Below are 21,259 nucleotides of genomic sequence, written 5' to 3'. Positions count from 1 at the left end.
GGTGGAAAGTTATGGGTCGGGTTCAGGTAAGTGTGCGATTGTGTGGACGTGAGGGTTAGGGTGGGTTAGGTGAGTTAGGGTTAGAGTGCGGTTCAGGTAAGTGTGCAATTGTGTGGACGTGAGGGTTAGGGCGGGGTAGGTGAGTTAGGGTTAGGGCGCGGGTGAGGTGACTGTGTAATAGTGATGGACCTCAGGGTTAGGGTTTGGGTTGAGGTAAATGGATAGTTAGTGGTGTATGTATAGTTTAGTGTAGGGTTAGGTGTAAGAGTTTAGGTGTATGTGTGTGGATTGCTGTTTGTTTGGCATGCTTGTGTTGTGTGCATGTGTTTTGGAACAGCAAATTTTTTTCCCTAGGAAAAATTTGCTGTTCTGTATGTTCGATGTTTTAAATTTTCAATTAATAGGGTTCGATATTAGAACACTCGAAATTTTGAAAGTTTGGTGTTCTAATATAGACCCCCCTTACTCTGACTATTTTTTTTATTCTGATTTTTTCAGTAAACTAACTCCGACTTCCTTTCTATGTATAATGCATGTGTATATATTGTATTTTTTCATTTACTCTGCAAAGTCTGCCTATGTCATTTATCTATTGCCTTTACTCCCTCAAGTCAGCTATATTATTCACTTTGTATATAATATGTGTATATATACTGCACTTTGTCATTCACTCTGTATATAACATCATGCAACTATTGTCTGACTATTGTGTGTTCCCCAGGCTAAGACTGAAATGGGTCTAATGGGATTAGTGTACTAACCAGGTTAGGAAATTCAAAATAAAATAAAATAAACTAAAACCTCTCCTCTTATAACCCACCAAAAAAAATCACAGAAAACCACACCTGTGAAGCCATGTGACCAATGTTTCTTGCCAAACCATATACAACACAGTTCAAAGATGAAATGCAGTATAATAACTTAATACCTGTTTAGAATTCAAATAAGACTGACAGAGTTCCAAACTGTTCTTTCCTAGAATGTCTAAAATGCAATATAACCAGCTTAAAGGTATTAATACATCACAATAACTTAGGAATCTGGCAGTGCTTCAGACTGCTCACCCCATGAGAGTTGCATTGCCGACTACTCCCTCTCACCTTAAAACACAGTAAGATTTTCCACAGGAGTGTGTTCCTTCCTGCTCATTCCTCTTATCCATCCTTAACCCTCCCTTAGAAAAAGGAGGAAATTACTTCCAAACCATGAACTGCCCCCACCTAAACCTCTAACAACCTGACTAATCCCAAACTCAGTGAGGGCAGGAGGGTGCACACCAGACAGTCCACAACCTTAAGAGACTGACAGCTCATTCCCTTCCCTTTAGATAGTAGCTATTTGCCTATCTAGAATATCCTACATCACTTCCTATTTCCTGTTATCCATCCACTAAATATCACCTCTCCTACCAACTAACCTACATGCCTCACCAGTCTGGTATTCCTGTACAAAAATGCCTATCTGGAAAACTTTTATTGCTCAGTAATCCTTGGTTTTATACCTCCCAAAATACAAATGCCCACACCGACATACCCATGTGGTATATTTATTTCAGACCATAAAACACTAACATAGAGCAGAGTTCAAAAATGAAATGCAGTGTAACAACTTTGTACATGTTTAAAACTCAGATAAGACTGGCAGCATTCCAGACTGCTCACTCTTGCATGTCTATAATGCAATATTTATTTATTAATTGCATTTCTTACATGGGCTAATCTGACTAGACAACAGATGCCCCTTTTCAGCTGTGGCCTGGGGAGAAAAGCTCCACAGCAGTTACAAGTTAGACAGACAACCTACAGGTATTTAAAACAATCCCCGGGATTCACTAATCCTCCATGTAAGACTAAATAAGTCTTACACGGAAACTGCAGCCTAAGAGTAAGATGTCAGCATGCCATGCATATTCATGAGGGTGTGCTGACTCAACTCTAAGGCTAACACGGAGCGCGCACGAGTGCAGGGGGCGTGTCAGACTGCTGAGCAGTCCAAAAATCCATGTCCCTGCAAGTCCCTCAATCGGCAAATATCAACTGACATGAGCGAGTCCGCTCAAATGTGTACATATCCAACACTACACTCCCCCACATTCTAAACCCCTGTACAATTAGAAAATGTAAAACTTTTATTTTTTTTCTTTTATTATTCCCGATATAGCTGCCCGTATTTGCGCGTGTTTGCGCGGGTTTGCCCATTGCTTAGCTACAGTTAGCAGTTTAGAAATCGAAGAGGATAATAAGAAACTTATATGCAAATTAAGCCAAATAGCAATAGCGTAGTGGTAGAGCCTTCGCACAAAGAAGAGGCATTCCCGGTTCGAGTCCCACCACTCTCCTTTCTATTTTATGTAGGAAATCTGTATATAAAAATAATTCCTGACATTTATCTTTTAAATTTCAGTAAAAAGTATTGAAATGGCCTATGTAGTAGTGAACGATATTTTATATATATATATATATATATATATATATATATATATATATATATATATATATATATATATATATATGTATATATATAAAAGAAGGTGAAATAATCATGCATACTGATGAATGCATAAGTAACATATCTTAAGCAATGTGAAGCACTGCTAAGCAAAGTTTACCAGTATTAAGCACATTTATGTATAATTGCTCATAGCTTAGTACTGCTTTAACTAGCACAATGGCTTTGTGTGGAGCTGCGCATCACTCCAACTAGCGCAAACAAAACATGTTTGTGCGTAGCTGCGCACCGTGCTAACTAGCGCAATGACAGGCAATGTCAGGCAACGTCGAGCAACGTCGGGCAATGTCGAGCAACATCTAGCAACATTGGGCAAAGTTGAGCAAAGTCGGCTAAACACAGCCACACCTCCTAGCCGGTTTTGCCAGTAGTAAAATAAAAAAAGCAATAACAGGCCTCAAACCCGGGATACTGTGCAACATAATCACAGTACTGAACCACTAAGCCATGACAGCTTTTGATATGCATGCACTGTCAACACACACATACATATTAATGAAAGTTTACCCAGTGCTAAGCAGGTGTGCTTTCAGCTGAGATTTTTCAAAACCGGCCAATCACAAATATGTGTGGGAAATGAGGCATATTTAAGCCCCATAGGTGGGAATACTTGCCATAACTGGTTGTAGCTCCCATCTGCAGGCAGCATGGCTGGTGTTGGAGAGGGCTCTCGATTTTGAGCGCAACGGTGGGGCATTGAGGAGTCAAAAGTAATGGTTTGGCTCCTCGTCCATAATCATGATGACAGACTCCTGCAGGGCCAGTTCCAGGGCACTGAATGCAAAGCAGAAGCCTGGAACCATCTAGCACATGATCTCACCAGTGCCACAGGCGTCCCTCAGACTGGTGAGCAGGTCAGACACCACTACTCAGATCTGTAGAGACGCAAGGAGGACCGACTGAACCAGTGGATACAGGAGGTCCGTGGGATGGAAAATGCCCCACTACTGAGTAGGTATCCATGGAATGAAGTATGTAAGAATTGCTATTGTAGTCTATATTATGGATAGGTATATGTCTCAATATCACTTCATTTACTTCAAAGCTGCAGGTGTCTGTGCTGCGAATCAGCAAGCCTATGCAGATAGGCTGCTAAAGCTGTGCCACCAGGCAGGTTAGTAATTATTCTGCATGTATTGTTATATAAAATAAGTGAGAGAGCCTGAAAAAGAGTGTTGTAACCCATTAATAAAGGTATAATAAGTCTTGAATAATATCTCTGCATGCACTGTTATATAAAATAAGTGAGAGAAACTGAAAAAAAGTGTTGTGACCCATTAATAAAGGTATAATACATCTTGAATAAGTCTTCTGCATGCACTGTAATATCAAATAAATGAGAGAGCCTCTAGAAAAGTGTGTAATGTAATTAATAAAGGTATAATTCCTGGAGTGTGTCCATGTCACTTTCTTCAATATGTTGTTGTACTCTTGCATTATAGAAATAGTACTGTTGTATTAAGCCCTGTCAACTCACACTTGGGCAGGCCCATATAAAGTGGATGAAGGGAGTGCCAGTAGCTGTTAAGCATATATACAGTCCTCAACTCTTGGTTCATGGCCGGCATGTATAGGTTAATCTGGCACATGAGTAGCTTGTTATTGTGTTCCCCAGAAATGTCAGTGTGCTGCTAGAAATGTAGGGGGCTGTTAAATATAACTGATAATGTCACCTGAACACATCCAGATATGTAGATATATAAATATAAATAAAATATATAAATACGTAGCAGTAACATCTGCATCCTGGACAGTTTGTATGTCAGATACAGGTCAGGTATATAAAGAACTAGCAAAACCCATTTCACAATTTAACGGACATTGCCTAGTGTAATAATGCATGTAGGGGATATATACCTGCAGTCAATTTGAATGTAGTGTAAACTATAAGTACATATAAGTTGTTAATGGATGTATCTTTTTACACCTTACTGTATGTGCATAAACAATGCAATTCCACATCTCAATGGGTATGTCTAATCTCAAAACATTTGTTGGGACATATGTCCTATTGGTTTATAAATATCTGCATTTACTTTGATGCATATGCCCTGTTCAAATACCACAATCTTGGTGGCCTGTTGCCACCAATCAATCCTACATGCTGTTGAACTGTCCACTGTTGTTCTATATATGCATGTGTTATGCTTCCTGTTCAACTGTTGGAACTCTAGTGTGTTGGGTTAATGGGAATATTACTGCATGCTGTTACAACTAATTTGGAATGCTGTTGGCTGTTACCAACCTATATTGTCATTAAATCTTCCTAAACATAGAACGTATGGGAAGGCCAGTCCCAGCGGACCCACCCACCGCAGCTGGCGATGGCACCTGGCACCAGCAGGTCCGGTGCCCAGCCCAGGACCTCCTCCTCTGTTGGCCCTATGCAACCTTCAGGTGGAAGCACTGCAAGGGATGGGGCTTGTCCCCCATGCAAGCGTGGCTGGAGGAGGGCCACCTATCACCCTCCGAACAGTCCGGGCTGTGGTGCGTAGGGAGATCGAGCATTCAGTCACTGATCCTCTACGCCAGCCTCTCCTACGTAGCCCCCAGCATAGCCACCCTCTGGGCTGTGAAGGTGCAGTGGTGACTGCCCATGGGTGGGGATCTCAGTTTCACTGTTGCCATCTGTGAGCTCATGGGCTTGCGATTTCCAAACATCCTTCCCCGTCAATGGTGTTCACCTACCATATGTGTCATATTCCGCCCCTGTATGCGTCTTGTTTGTCTTGTCTGTTTACCTCCCCAACCTACCTCCCCAAATATACCTACTTCCCCTACCCCACATTCCACTCTCACCTGAAAAAAAAAAGGGCAATCCGCTCCCCAAAAAATTACGCCTCATACATAGCTGTCCATTTTGCACACATGTCTGCTGGACACACAAACTGATATTTAATTGGCAGTACAACATAGTTTGTTGTCCTCACCCCTCTCTCAGGAGTGGAAGGTTTCATATTTCCCTCCAAATTTCTTGCATATGCACAGCTATTGCTGTTAAAGAAATGGGCAGCTATGGACCTTCCATACACCCATCCTGCATATCCCGAGCTGTTTTCCCTACTGTCTTTCCCTCTTTGTGCCCCTTTTTCAGCACTTTCCTATCTCCCCATTTTCTTTTCTTTCAAAGAAATGAGCGCGGGGGTTAGTGGGAGTAAGCACATTTAAGCAGTAGTTAGCGGGTTTGTGCGAATGTGCACTTGTGTGCACTTAGCTAAGTATTGCTAAGCTTCGCGCAAACAAACACAAACCCACTTACAACTGCTTAAAAGTGCCTTAATCACCCTGCATGTGAGGGCCCTTGTTCTGCTCAGCAGCAAAATAAAACACCTCTGTTACTCTTGAACCCTTACCTTGGACACACTAGACTGCATGAAGTAACGCTAAGCCACAATAGATATACAGCAGGTTGTTGCTGAAATAGATATATCATGCATCAGAATGAGTAAATGTAAAGGAAAGATAGGAATGCCATAACACAAAACCTGTTCTGTGGAACTTTACCAGCAGTTGTTGTGGAATTGCATTACATGACTGTGATAAGAGAACCAGCCATTCTAGCAGGAAATAATGTTACAGCAGCACTTTACAACCCCCACACAGTATCATAGCAGGACAATCCCCACCCAAATGTACAAAATACCTGTGTGTTCAGGGACCACCAAGGATGTAGTTAGGCATACTCAGTACTGGAATTGTCCAGTTTTCTTGAGGATCCTGTGCTAATGTCAACAATAAAAAAGCACAAACTGTGCAGAAGTGAGTACATTAATATTCACAGTACAGTTCACAAACAGTTCGTGTGCCAAATGAATACATCTCAATAACTACTTATGTATAGCAGTTAATTGTATAAGTAGAAAAGAAACTACATACTCCCATGTATCTTGTGTTAGCATTTGTAGGGGTGAGTACAATTCTACACTGACAACTGTGTACTAGAAGTGGCAACATTCAGGTCTGAGTGCAACATTCAAATCACTGACTACACCCATAGCTTCAGATATAAGAAGTATACCAACCTTCTGACTTAAACAATGGTGTCCACAGAAAACAAGCATGGTCCCCACTTTGGAAAGCTGAAAGGGCTATGCCTACCTGACTTAGCAATTTATAGCATTGGGTTGCTATGACAGTGAGTACTGTAATTACCACACAGCAGGCTGCATGCAATTAACAAATGGTGTCCACCAACTGGTGCAGAGGCCATCACATGCACATGTGCAGATACCTATAAAAGCAGGCTGTACTTGCTGTCCACACATGCAATCATTTCATTGCAGCTCTTGAGAGAGAGAGAGACAGACAGACACTGACATCAACATCAACATCAACATAAAAAAAATAAAAAAAAATAAAAGAAACTGAAAACTACAAACACATACAAAGGAAAGGTATGTAACAGATATGTATTTACTGGCATGTAGTAGATGTTTTTGAAGAGTACTCTACATACTTTGAATCATCCATATGTGGCAGCAGTACGTATCTATGCACAGATGCCCTGCATAACTACTGCCATGGACAATTCAGTGTGTAGCTGTGTGCAGTGGGACATAACTGTGACATATGTAGCTCAGCATTAAATGTCAAACATCTGATCCATATTATCTGTGTTCTGTACAGAAGTGTGTACAATGGCTGTTTGGGGGAGTAGCGCATACAGCTATATAAACATGGATGTGACAGAGTGACAAATGCATTATAGTCATATTAACATGTAGCTTAGCACTGGCAACTGCTGTACCAGGCTAGTATGCTAATCTAGCATTTGCAGCTATATATACACCCTATAATATTACTGTGTGCTCACATGTGGCACCTGTTCATATTGCAGCAAGGCCCAACAGGTCAGCAGTGAGGTCCATGGACGTACAACAGTGTGGACCTTGTGTGTGTATGGCACACACATATGGAGAGATATTTCTGTGTCAGATATATTAGCATCTGTACATGTGCATAGAGCAAGTGACATACTGCAACTGTTTGTGAAGGGTGGACATATATATGTTGGTTAAGGTTGCTATGTGCATATTTCTATGTAGGTTGTAGTGTGTGGCAAACAAGACAGCATACAGTGCTGGTATATGATATGTGGTGGTTAAACGCTGTGGGTATGATTTGTCAGGTTTGCAATGTTGCAGCCAGTATGGCCTGCTAAAGCTACATGGTCTGAGACCACCTTCAATGCATTCCGCACAAGACTGTGCAATATTGTTACATAACTGTATACCTCACAACCTTCACATAATTGATATTCCCACCATGAAAGGTGGACTGTATATGTGCCTATATGTATATCTGTATGTACACCAATGGATGTTTATATGTATATATATATATATATATATATATATATATATATATATATATATATATAGATATATATATATATATATATATATATATATATATATATATATATATATATATATATATATATATATATATATATATATATATATATATATATATATATATATATATATATATATATATATATATATATATATATATATATATATATATATATATATACAGAGAGAGAGAGACAGGGTCATATTTACTGCAACAGATGCCTGGTGACAAAGCCATGGACTCAAGCACAATGTTGAAAATGCATTGGCATCCCTTTTGGTAAAAACTCTGTACCCATGACCTACCACATAGGTGGTAGTTCACTTAACACCGAAAGTGTGATAAGAGACCATGGGACACAGGTGGACAGTAGTCTCCCCTTTAATAATCACAGTGCCACACTAGTCATGAAATCTGTCTACATGACACACCTCATCACAAAAGGTGTGCCATCCAGGGAAAAATAGGTCAGTGTTCCCCTCTACTCATCACTCATAAAACCCATTATAGAGTACACATACTGCCTACCCAGAAGTGACCTCTGCCTAACATACAAAGCTATGTGAAACCCAGAGCTGTTGGACATGCTCCACGTAAACAGATCACAATCCCTATGAGCTAATTGCTCTAGGGACCTAAACCTTGTCACCTCAATAAACAGAACATGCTGGAGGGATAGATTCCTATCTCAAAGACATCCCATACTCTGGAACAAACTGTGCATGTTTGCTGTGAGACTATGCACATCTCAGTAACGTGAGTAGCTGCCTCAAACATATGCAATACACAGAGCATACCACACAATTGTGGCTACACTGTAGTGGACATTGGATAGGCAGAGTCGATACACATGCACACAACATACACAACTTTGTCATACACAGTACACATTAATATGCTACAGATGATGTATTACGACACCAGCAGTAAGGTCACACTCCAGTATCCCAAATGTCATCCACACAGCACACATAATATACCTGAGGGGTAGAGGCCTATCATGGGTCGGTGCAATGCTCTTCAACACATAACACATTCATGTTAGGCAATGCTCCCTATTGGGCACCTTACAAACCCATGTAATAGCTGTCTGTGAAATGGTGAATGTAGCCATGGTACTGCACTTGAGGTACAGCATGCTAGGTGCTGGTCTGGCACACATTAGTAGCCTTGAGTGACCACATGATGCTGCATGATGATGGCTCATGGTACTACACCCCATCCAGTTACAGTAACCACAGTACTACACATAGCATTCATTGCTATACACCTTAATGTTGTGTCTGTGCAAACATATGCACCTATACACAATATGCATAGCAATCACCATTTGCACAAAGTGACACATACATGTCTTGTAATGCTATTGATGGTATAGGTCACATGACACACATTGGGTATGCATGATGTTTAATGTTGCAGTTGTGCTGTAGCATGCCATGTCATGGCTGGCACTGGCATGTCCACAATATGTTCTACACTTACCATAACCACTGTACAATGGCTATGTTGAGCAATGGTATTCCATCAGGTATACATGCAACACTCATCCTGTGTGTATGCATAGCATGCATGTGCTAAACCTGTGTCCACAATTATCTGTTAAAGACACAGACACTCTAATCAGAAATGGATATCTATATGACACACAGATACACATCCAGCCATGGTATGTATACCTGTGAGTGATGTTGCACAGGACATTGCAGAGCTTTTAATACTTGTCCATGTACACATTGCGTTCCAGGGTGAGGCCAATCACTGAACAACAACACACATGCATCAAAGCCATGTATACAGTTTTTAGCAAGGACTGTCTACTCTCGTACTGCATGCTGTTGCGCAACACACTTCCTGCATGCTGACACGTGTGATATGACTGTTTGGCTTGTAATACTGTACCCCACCATCAACCACTATTGAGAATGTTCTGGACTGCTGGTGGTGTGTGTGCGTGTGTGTGTGTGTGTGTGTGTGTGTGTGTGTGTGTGTGTGTGTGTGTGTGTGTGTGTCTGCTTTAGTAAGGAGTGCATGTGTGCATGTGTGCATGTGTGAATGTGTGCATGTGTGCATGTGTTCATGTGTACATGTATGCATGTGTTCATGTGTGTATGTGTGCATGTGTGAATGTGTGCATGTGTGCATGTGTTCCGACATCATGTACAGGTTGTAAAGTGCATTTCCTGTCTTCCTCTCACAGGTGATGAGGTTGGGCTGGTTCACTGCAGCAGGGAACCTGATGTCACTGAGCCAAATAGTGATAATGAGGATAGGTGTGTTGAGGCACAGGCATGTTTGCCAGGGTCTGTCGATGGGCCACCAATCGACAGTACACAACTGTCCACCCCATCCATGCACACAGTCATACTGCCAATACATCTATCACCAATGCCCTTAGCTGAGGGACAGTGTACAGTCGGCATTGGCCAGGACAGTGTGGTATCTATGGCACATGCATCCTAACACAGCAGCCATACCCAGATGTCTGGAACAGTACCACATAGGCAGATGTCCGGGGGTTCTCGTCGGAGCACTGCTGGTCATCATGGCCCTGGCAGATGAGCCACAGGTCTTACAACCTCACACATGTTCCAGGCTGTCATGGAGGCACAGGTACATATGGAACGGTACACCAGACAGGGACTAAGGGCACAGAGTGCACATCACACCACTTTAAATAACAGTATCCGAGACCTAGCAGGTGCCATCTGTAATTACACTGAGGTCACTGATAGACATTGGGGTGAGACATTAGATGTCCTCCGCAATGTCATGTCCATGTGTCAGGACAGTGCAGGATGGTTGAGATGTCGACGTGGACATATGTCAGCAACATCAGCAGCTGGCAGTCACCACGGACATCCCTCAAGTCACAGCCGTTCCCGCAGTGCCAGTACCAGCCCCAGCAATGTTGGGGGTGGGCTGTCCATAGACCGTCCTAGAAGACAATGTGCATGTGGCTCCGGCCAGTCCCAGCAGGGACCTGGGTCCAGTGTACATCCGTCTACCTCTGAGGATAGTACCCAGTCTGGCTTAGTACCTGATACTGTCAGTAGCACCCCTGCCAGGCACAGGTACCATATTCATGGCCAGAGATGGTGATCTGTAAAGCCTGGCAGGTACAGTCTATGGCTGTCCCACAAATCCCTATATATGGCAGCCACATGGTGGAACTGTGTGCATGCAGACACACACACACATAAAACCAGACACCTAGGGCTAACACATACCCACACACATTACATCAACATTGGCCCATAGCAGTACTCTTGGCCCTCACACACATGCGCACACACACACACACACACACACACACACACACACACACACACACACACACACACACACACACACACACGTCGATTGTATGGCTCAATGTAGGCCTCTGGCAAACCAACAAAACACCCTGTGCATATGATGAAACCTGTGCCACCTCCTGTTATCTGTAACATTGATGCAGGAACAGGCTAACATGATGCTGATGCACAGGGTGACTTTATAGCAGTATAGCAATGTTAGCATGTTGTCAGCAGTAAAGTGTAATGATATCCTTGAAGGTGTAGCTGAGTAGGCATGATGCATTAAAGCTATGATTGTCAATGTAGTATTGTTTACACCAGTGTTAGTTCCAATAGTGTATTGTCCGCCCACGTGCCACTTGGCAGATGAGTGTAGTATTGGCAGCATGTGTTAGAGAGTGGACAGTACGTGTGGGATGTGTGTAGCACAGATTTGCAGGTATACATTTGTGAAAATGGTGGAGGTGCACTGTCTGCATGTACATGCATAGTGGACACATGGGCAGGGTGACATGCCCTGTATTGCACAGTAACACTCCATAGTTTCTATTGGTGGCCAGTATGCATTGTACTAAACACATTTTGGAACTTGGGTACACATGTGTGTATGACATGGTTTGACACTGTGCTGTGGGTGATACTGTTACTATCTCTCTTTGTTTTGCATTCTGGTAGTATACATAACCTCAACAGCCAGACCATAAACAATCGTTAGATGATGTCTTGACAACTGACACTCAGATGTAGGACACACAGTAACATTTGGATCCTTCAGGTACTATACTATGCCAGTAACCAGTGGTATTCACCTGCACCCATTCCAGAGACCACTCCTATTTGGCATATAGCTCTCTTAGGTACAAGCAATCACAGTAGGGATATGTCCGTCCATGTCTAGAAATGCATACTGTGGCCTATAATGCATTTTCCAGATGACACACGCATCCTCCACAAGGGTATCATACAGACAGATACCTGTTGTCAAACCCATGCTGTAAAGCTATAAGCCAACTAAAGCATAGTCATCCACCTTTACAAAACATAGTATCCCCACAGTACCACATAGGTAGTAGCCCCCAACATGTTGAACAGGTACCGATGTGTACATACAGCCAAGTGTTACTTCATCTCTCCTTTGGTAATCACATTTCCAAAGGTATTTTGAAATCCCTCGGTGGATCACATCAGCAATAAGGAATCTGCATGCATATCCACAAAAATTGTTGCACACCTATAATGACTAGCCATCATTGACAGACTTTGCTGCATTTGAACAGGTCTGAAATATACCTCAGCCATAAACCCTCACTCACACTATTCAATAGAAACCGTAATGAGTGTATGTGACACGGATGGCCTAGGCCAAGGACCACTGCAGTGGCTGGGCTAGTCACAAGCATACAGATGTGACCTAAGGTCTGGAAAACGGCAGCACACTCTGGCAAAGATAACAGATGTGTTCATGGAGAAAGCAGGGTTCCCACCTATGAAATAATTGCGGTCACATGTACATATATGTATTTGCCACACAGCTACCTGACATGTGCAATGCACATACTGTTGTTATACTGATATGATGGCTATTCATTATAGGTGTGCAACAATTTTTGTGGATATGCATGCAGTCCCCTTATTGCTGATGTGATCCACCGAGGGATTTCAAAATACCTTTGGAAATGTCATACAGTAGTAAAAGCAAAATCCACAACACATTGACCAACACTGTCACACACACACACACCAAGTGCAGGATTCAAACCCCTACCTAACTACTTTATGATAATAGAGCAGTACACATTAACACAATGTGCTATACATATTACTGGAAGCTTTCCTTTCCACAGGTATATTTGTAGGATGGTGACATCATCAGACTTGACAAAGATAAGTATACCACTTTTAAGGTGCTTTAGTAGTCTCCAAAAAGGTTGCTCCTCTCCAAGGAGATCACACACAAACACACACACACACAGCTGTCAAGTGCAGGATTCAAACCCTTATCTAACTACTTTATGATACAAGAGTAGTACGCATTAACATAATGCACTATATACATTACTGGAAGTTTTCCTTGCCACAGGTATATTTGTAGGATGGTGACATCATCAGACTTGACAAAGATAAGTATACCACTTTTAAGGTGTTTTAGTAGTCTCCAAAAATGTTGCGCCTCTCAACTGAGATCACACACACACACAAACACAGTTGTCAAGTGCAGGATTCAAACCCCTACCTAACTACTTTATGATACTAGAGAAGTATGCATTTACACAAGATGCTATACACATTACTGTGAGTTCTCCTTTCCACAGGTATATTTGTAGCATGGTGACATCATCAGACTAGACAAAGTGGGTTACATTAGGTGACATTAGGTGGGCTACATAGAAGGAATTTCTAAACACTTTGGCCATGTGATCATCAAAGGAGAGTTTACTATCTACCTGGGTCCCCAGGGTCATAATTACTTTCTCTGTACATACTGGATTACCACCTATGTGGTAATTTGTGTGCACTTTGTTTTATCCAAAGGGGATGACTATGCATTCTTTGGCATTCTGCTTGAGGGCATTGTTTTGACACCAGGTATCTGTCCCTGTAAGACCCTTCTGGAGGATGTCTGTGTCAGCCATAGAGTCGATTATGGACCACAGTTAGCAGTCATCTGCAAACCTGTTCAGCCATACTCCTCCTGTGCTTGCCTGTACCTCTGAGCAGTATCTACTGAACAGGTGGTGTCCCAGGACCAAGACCTGTGGGATGCCATTTGTGACTGGTTTAGAGTCTGACATGGCACCTGCAACTCTGAACTGGTGTGTTTGATCTGTGAGCCAGTTACCCACACATCCTGTGACATAGCTGTTAATGTTCAAGCTGGTAAGCTTGTCCATGATGACAGAGTGGGGAATGATATCGAAAGTCCTTAGTGAGGTCCAGGTGGGCTGTGTGGACTACTTTCACCTCCATCTATGTCTTTGGTAACTGTTTCAAATAAGTCAACTAGGTTTAGGAGGTAGGATCTGCCTTTACAAAGCCAAGTTGGGTAGAGTCCAGTGTCTGGAGGTCTCCAATGTCTCTGTTTATGGGTTCCATGATAATTTGCTCCATAGCTTTGCTGACCAGGCTGAGTAGACCTATGGGGCAATGGTTTCCAGGTTCTGTTATGGCATCCCCTTTGTGGAGCTGGATGACTATTGGTGTATGCCATTATTTGGGTACATAGCCTGTGGTAAGGTTGAGTATGGACAATGAATGTAGGTGAGGGTGTAGTTCCTTTTGGGGCTGGTGTAAGACGCAGCCAGGAACACTATCCAGTCCCATTGATGCTGTGTTCTTAGCTTTGGAGAGGGCTGTCTTTATCTGCATGTCCATGAAGTCTGGGGCTCTGCATTCTTCTGGGATGGACACAGGCCCTTTTGGGGGTGACGGCGGGGGAATTTGCACTGAACCTGTCCCCCAGGATGTGGGTAATGTAAGTTGGTTCAGTGCATTTCTTGCCATTTTTCAGTAGCTGACAGCATATTTGGAAGTTGCCACCTAAATGTTTGGTATAGTTAAGGAAGGCTTTGTGGTTGTTATTCTTACATTCCTTGGCAATTTGTCTTTAGAAACTGGCCTTGGATTATTTTATGAGCGATCATTGTGTCTTCCTAATAATGATAAGTGATGCCTTTCCTTTTGTGAAGTTTGCTCTATCATGTGTTTGTTTCCTCCTTCTGTTGTATAGCTTATTTATGGGCGACGACCACCAGATTGGTTTCTTATTTTTGGAGGAGTGCATCTTGGTTTTATTTGGGATATCTTGCTCCATGCAACCCTGTAGATGCTCATAGAATGCACTTGTAAATGATTCGGCAGATTGTATAGCATTATCCTATAGCAAGGGGGCTTTGGAACTTTCCACTTTGGTCTTGGGAAGTGTGCAGTTTGCTTTTGAAAATGTCTTCACAGTGGTTTCCTTGACTGGGGAGGGGATGTGGATGCCCAGTGTGATTACTTTATGATCTGATATTACCAGCGAGGGGTTTATCTCTGTCATGGAACACTGGTACCCCATGTTGGTGATGATCATGTCCAGTATGTTGTCACCTCTAGTGGGCGTGGTGACCAGCTGTTCCAGGGCGTTTGAGTTTTTAAACTCTAGGAAACATTAGGCAAAGGATGTTGTACACAAGTAATTCTCCCACTCAGTGTTTGGGTAGTTGTAATCTCCTCATATAATGGTGCTTCATAGGACCTTTATATTTTCCACTGTTCTCAGGAATACTGAGTGAGGTTCCTGAGACAAGGTAGGTGATCTGTAGCAGGCTACAATCTGATAAGCAGCTTTGCCCAGTGTTAGTTGCACTTGCATGGTCTCCAAGGCCTCATGCTGTGCCACTAACCTGAAGGTGTGGGTATCCATAAGGTAAATGGATACACCCCTTCCTTTTGTATTTCACTCATGGTTTGGGGGCTGAAGATCAGAGGAATTGTGAGTGTTTTACGTGGAGCATGTCCAACAGCTCTGTGTTTGACATAGCTTTGTATATTAGGCAGAGATCACCTCTGAGTAGGCAATATGCAAGTGAGTACAGCTGGAGCATTTTGAGATGGTCTGTGTATGGCATGTATTTCAGGCCGCTAATGCTCTTTGTGAGGTATTGCTGCAGGCTTTCCAGTTGTTGTACATGTCCTGTGAGGTACATAGCAAAAGGGGCGTTGTACTCTATTATGGATCTAGTGTGTGATGAGTAGAGGGGAGCAATGTCCTCTTCTATTCTGCATGACACACCTGTGGTGATGAGGTGTGCCACATAGAAGGATTTCCTGACTACTGTGGGGATGTGATTATCACAAGTGTGTCCACTGTCCACCTGTGACCCAAGGTCTCTTATCACACTTTCAGTGTTAAGTATACTACCGCCTATGTTGTAGTTTATGGCTACAGAGTTTTTACCAAAGGGGATGACAATGCACTTTTTGGCATTGAGCTTGAGCCCACGGCTTTGACACCAGCCATCTGTCTCAGTGAGGCCCTTTTGTAGGATGTCTACATATTTAGTATTTACAATTATGGCTCCTAGCTTGCAGTCATCTGGAAACTTCATTAGCCACAGACCTTCCATGTTAAAGTTTACTTCAGGGAAGTAGATACAAAACAGGACAGGACCCAGGACTGGGCCCTGTGGTACTGCACTCATCACTGGTCCAAAGTCATACTTGGAGTCTGCTAGTTTCTCAGTGTGTGTTCCATCAGTAGTTGGCAACCCATCTTGTGACATAGCAATTTATACCTAGTTTAGTGGGTTTATCTATAATTCCAGAGTGTGGGATGGTGGTGAAAGCCGTGGCAAGATCTACATAGGCTGTAAGAACCGCCTTACCTTTGTCTACGGTTCTGGCGACTGCTTCAATGTCATCTATCAGGTTTAGGAAACATGATCTGCATTTTACAAACCCAACATGGTTGTGGTCCAGAGTTTGGAGATTACAAATGTCTTTTTTTTTAAGTTGTATGATGATACATTCCATGGCCTTGAAGAGCACGCTCATCAGGCTAATGGGGCACTAGTTCCTGGGGTCTGTGATGTGTCCCCCCTTGTGTAGTGGGATAACCATCACTGTGCACCATTCAGCAGGCACAAAGCCTGAGGTGAGGCTATGACTGAACATGGTACATCGGTGTGGTGCCTGTTTGTTCTGTAGTTTCTGTAGAACACAGCCTGGGAGGTTATCTGGTCCCATGGATGATGTGATACTGGCTTTGGAGAGTGTTTTTTACCTGTGCAGCCGTGATGACTGCAACTTTGCAGTCTTCCATTATAGAGATGTGCTCTTTCATGGGTGAAAGGGTGGTAAGGTTAACACTGATCCTATCCGCCAGGGTGTTGGCAATATCAGTTGGGTCTGTATATTTAGTGCCATTGAGCTGTAACTCAGAGCAGATCTGAGTGTTGCCATGTTGTGGACCTGTCTGTTGGGCAGAGATCTTCTGAGTAGACAGTATGCAACAGAGTACAGATTGAGTTAAATTCAGTCTTGTTGCATGGGGCAACTGTTTGAGGCCAGTAATCCTCCTGTTGAGGTACTTCATTGGTCTTTCCAGCTGCTGAAGGTGCCTAGTCAGATTCATTGCAGGTGTGTTGTGGTACTCTCTGATGGGTCTGATGACTGATGAGTAGAGGGAACCTCCTTTGACCTACATGCAAAGACCTTGGCAGTTTGTGGGAACACATAGCATGATTTTCTGACCACTTTGTGAATGTGTTTCTGGAAGTACAGATGACTATCCACATTTGTCCATAGATCCCTTATTATCACCTCCATATTTAGGGTGTTGGCACCTATGTGGTATTTGTATGACTGTAGCTCGAGGACATAATTTTGACACCACATCTGTCTGACTGAGACCCTTTTTAAGGATGTCTCTGTTGTCCCAAACATCGATTATGACAACTTTTTGGCAGTCATCCACAAACATTGCTAAACATAGCCCTCATGTGTTTGACTGTATTTCTGAAAAGTATACACCAGACAGGAGGGGTCCCAGGACTGAGCCATGGAGGACAGCAGTTGTTACCAGCTTGTACAGGAGACCACGGTTCTTACCTTGTGTGATCTATCTGTGCCCCAGTTGGAAGTCCATCAGATGACAGACATATTTATGAACAGGTTGTTGATTTTGTGGATACGACATGTGTCTGGGATGTTCGCAAAGGGCTTTTCAAGGTCTATGTGGGACGTGTATAGCTCATTTCATTGATTTATGTCCTGGGTGACTGCCTTGTAAACAGTCTAGCAGGTTTGGGAACCATGATGTGCCCATGACCAACCTGAAATTGGTAGAGCTGGGTGTTTGTAGGCTCCCAATAGCTCTGTTTATGAGTTCCATCATGATGGACTCCATGGCCTTGCAGATCAGGCTTAGTATGCTTATAAGACAATAGTTCCCATGGTCTGTTGTGCACCAACACTTGTGGAGTTTGTCAAATGTTGCTGTAACACATTCAAAAGTTTCATATCCTGTACAGAGGGTGAGTCTCAACAGACTGTTCAGGTGCAGGCTCTGTTTGTTCTGGAGTTCACTTATGACACAGCTAGGGGAAACAATGTAATCCCATAGATGCCATTTTTTCAGGTTTGGAAGGAGCTGTTTACCCATTCTATATGTGATACCTGTGCTTTCACAATCTCCAGGTATGATGATAGGGCCTTTTGTCAGTGAGAGGGTGGTATGTATGTATGGGCCTGTTTGACAGGATGTTGGCAATGTCAGTCATTTACAGTTTGCACTGACTCAGGACATATATGAGTGTACATTGCTATTTATGACATAGTGGAAGGAAGCGTCATGGTTCTCTATGGACTCCTTCACAGATTCTTTTGCCAGAACATGGATTGGATAATATTTGGAGTGCACATTGTTTATTGATGATACTGATTGCAGGTTTATTGATCTTCTTTGCTTTTTCACTTTCTGTGAACAACTTAAGTACTTGTGGTACATAGTTTGATTATGACAGGGTTCCAATATATTATATGTGCCTGTTTTCATATAACTGTGTGCACAAGGCAGGATTGGTGTATAGTGACAGGTTCCAGGGGTGAAACATGCAACTGCCAGATATGTGTGGCCCACTGCTGTACTCAGACATGGCCTACGTGTGTGAGCATGCCCAGTTATGACCTTTCAGTGTGTTGCTGAATGAAATCCACTACATTTGTTGAAGTGTGTGAGCACGCCCGTTATACACATTTATACTATATGTGTGTGGAAAATCAAGTTGTATTTTTACAGCAGGGCTCACCTTTGTGTCATAACTCAACAGGAATCATGCTGTGCCTGCAGGGCTTTCATGAGACACTTTGCATAGATTTATCAACATTTCTACATACGGGGGGGGGGGGCAGCTATTCTTTGTACATTTATACCCAGGGGTACACCTGAATGTTACTGTGGGTGTACATATGATGAGGAGTTCACCTGACACTTATAAACATTTGCTAGGCCTACACTGCTATGTAAGGTACACCATTTCAGTCCGTACTGTTGCCTATCGTACTGGCTTGAGGCATACTACTGTACTACAGATCTTAGCGTCCAATGTCACGTATATTACATGGCGACTTCATAACCTACCCAACCCACATCACACCGTCTGGCCTGCTGTTCTCCGTCTGCATAGGCCTGTGGGGGAGGTTACCCATATGCCTCTTTAGGGTCATGATACAGCATTTCTTTGTGTTTGCATTACTGTACAATTGTCCTGCTGTGTCTGTGCCAGTGAACTGCTGTCATGGCTTAGTGGTTCAGTACTGTGACTGTAGTGCACAGTATCATGGGTTCGAGCCCTGTCACTGCTTTTTATTTTCATGCTGGGCAGACCAAACTGCTTAAGGAACAGTACAGCAAATATGAGCATGTTTACCTGACTTTGCTCAACTTTGCCCGACTTTCCCCGACCTTGCCCAACATTGCTCAACGTTGCCCGACGTTGTGCTACTTAGCGCGGGCAATTTTGCTTGCATATGCTAAATAGTGGTAAAAGCTGCTTAGCACTGCTTTATATTGCTTAAAACATAGCAATCATGCCTCAGGTGGTGCTGCAGGGCTGCCTATGTCGGATGCACATACTACACTCCCTATACATGTTTGAAAACAGGTAGTGTCAATTTAGGCATCCCTTTTTTTTATGTGTGAGTCAGAGAGAGGTATCATTTCCGGGGTTCCTACTGAGCCAGTGTATGTGCTATGCATTGCCTCTTTGCCAAGGCCAAGGCATACTGGGCATGCCTCCTTCTGCCTACTGGGGCAGGCTCAGGTTGTTCCTCCTCCGAGTCATGCTCTGCCTATGATGGCCTTGGCAATGGTGGGGAGCTGTTTGGCCCTGCCCCATGCTGTTCCTGCTGCAGCTGTTTTTGCAGGATCATATTGTGTAGCATGGCACATACCATGACAATTTGGGTGCATGTAGTTGGTGAGTACTGCAAGGCTCCACCAGATGTGTCCAGGCACTGGAACCATGATTTGAGCATCCCAAACACACGCTCGATTACATTTCATGTTTGTGTGTGTGCCTCATTATGGAGTTCTTGTTCAGGTGTGTGTGTGCATTTCTGATGGGTGTCATCAGCCACGGCTCCAGTGCGTATCCAGCATCCCCCACTAGGTGACCATCAGGGATGTCCCCACTGGCAAATGACTGTTACAGCTGCATCAGATGCCAGATATGGGAATCGTGGTAGCTTCCAGGGCAGCCAGCACACACATTCAGTATTATGCCCTAGGCATCGCACATGACCTGGCAGTTGATGGAGGGGAAGCCCTTGCGGTTCATGTAGGCCCTACCCCGCTCACCAGCTGGTGCTTTGATGTGTATGTGCATGCAGTCAATTCCACCCACTACCTCAGGGTATTCCGCTATTTGCTGGAAGAGATGCATATTGCTGGCCAATGCCTCACGGGAATTGGGGAAATATACATGATCACCGACATGTGCTGATATGGCATTCAGGAACTGGTGCAGTACCCTGGATGCTGATGCCTGTGAAATCCCCATCATATCACCAGTTGGTCTCTGGAAGGTGCCTGTTGCTAGTATTCTTAGGCCAACACATACCTTGGTTTCCACTGGGATGGGTTCCCCTCTGTTGGTTATGTGTGTGAGGCGTGGCCTGCACAGCTCAACAATTTGCTGCAGGAGGTCTCTGTCCACTCTATAGTGCTCCACTGTCTCCAGCTCATGTAGCCCGTGGTAGGTTACCCTGGGTCTTTACATTCTTCTCCGTCTCCTCACTGTGGGTTGCTCAGCAGCATTCACAGTGGCACCACCCTCAGCATCTTGCACATGTTGCCTTATAATAGCAATGGCAGCCCCTAACTTTTTTTGTCTGAGTTAAGCTTTTTAAGTTTTCACTCTCTTTGTATACTGCAGTGTTGCAGTGTTTCTGAGAAAAACATGGGGGAATGTTATTTGCAGAGTTTTAAGTGCTGGGCTGGGCTAGTGTACTGCCTGTGTAATTGGCTGATTCTGATTTATTTCACCTGGCAGCTCTGCTAGTTCTCCTTGGTTAATTTCTTACTACTTCTTTTCCTTCCTTTTCCCTTTCTG

At 43.3% G+C, this 21,259-nt stretch overlaps 1 protein-coding gene across 2 annotated transcripts in view; it reads left to right on the top strand.

Annotated features, from left to right (window-relative positions):
* LOC122800138 (1-aminocyclopropane-1-carboxylate synthase-like protein 1) overlaps positions 1-21,259 on the top strand; it is a 505,362-nt gene that overhangs the window by 125,085 nt on the left and 359,018 nt on the right. The gene's annotated exons all lie outside the window — the stretch shown is intronic.

This window comes from Protopterus annectens, chromosome 4.part0 (genome assembly GCF_019279795.1).
Source record: "Protopterus annectens isolate FY-2018-M chromosome 4.part0, PAN1.0, whole genome shotgun sequence".
Classification (NCBI taxonomy): domain Eukaryota; kingdom Metazoa; phylum Chordata; order Ceratodontiformes; family Protopteridae; genus Protopterus; species Protopterus annectens.
The sequence above is the reverse complement of the archived record's forward strand: the minus strand, read 5'-3'. Positions and strand labels throughout refer to the sequence as shown.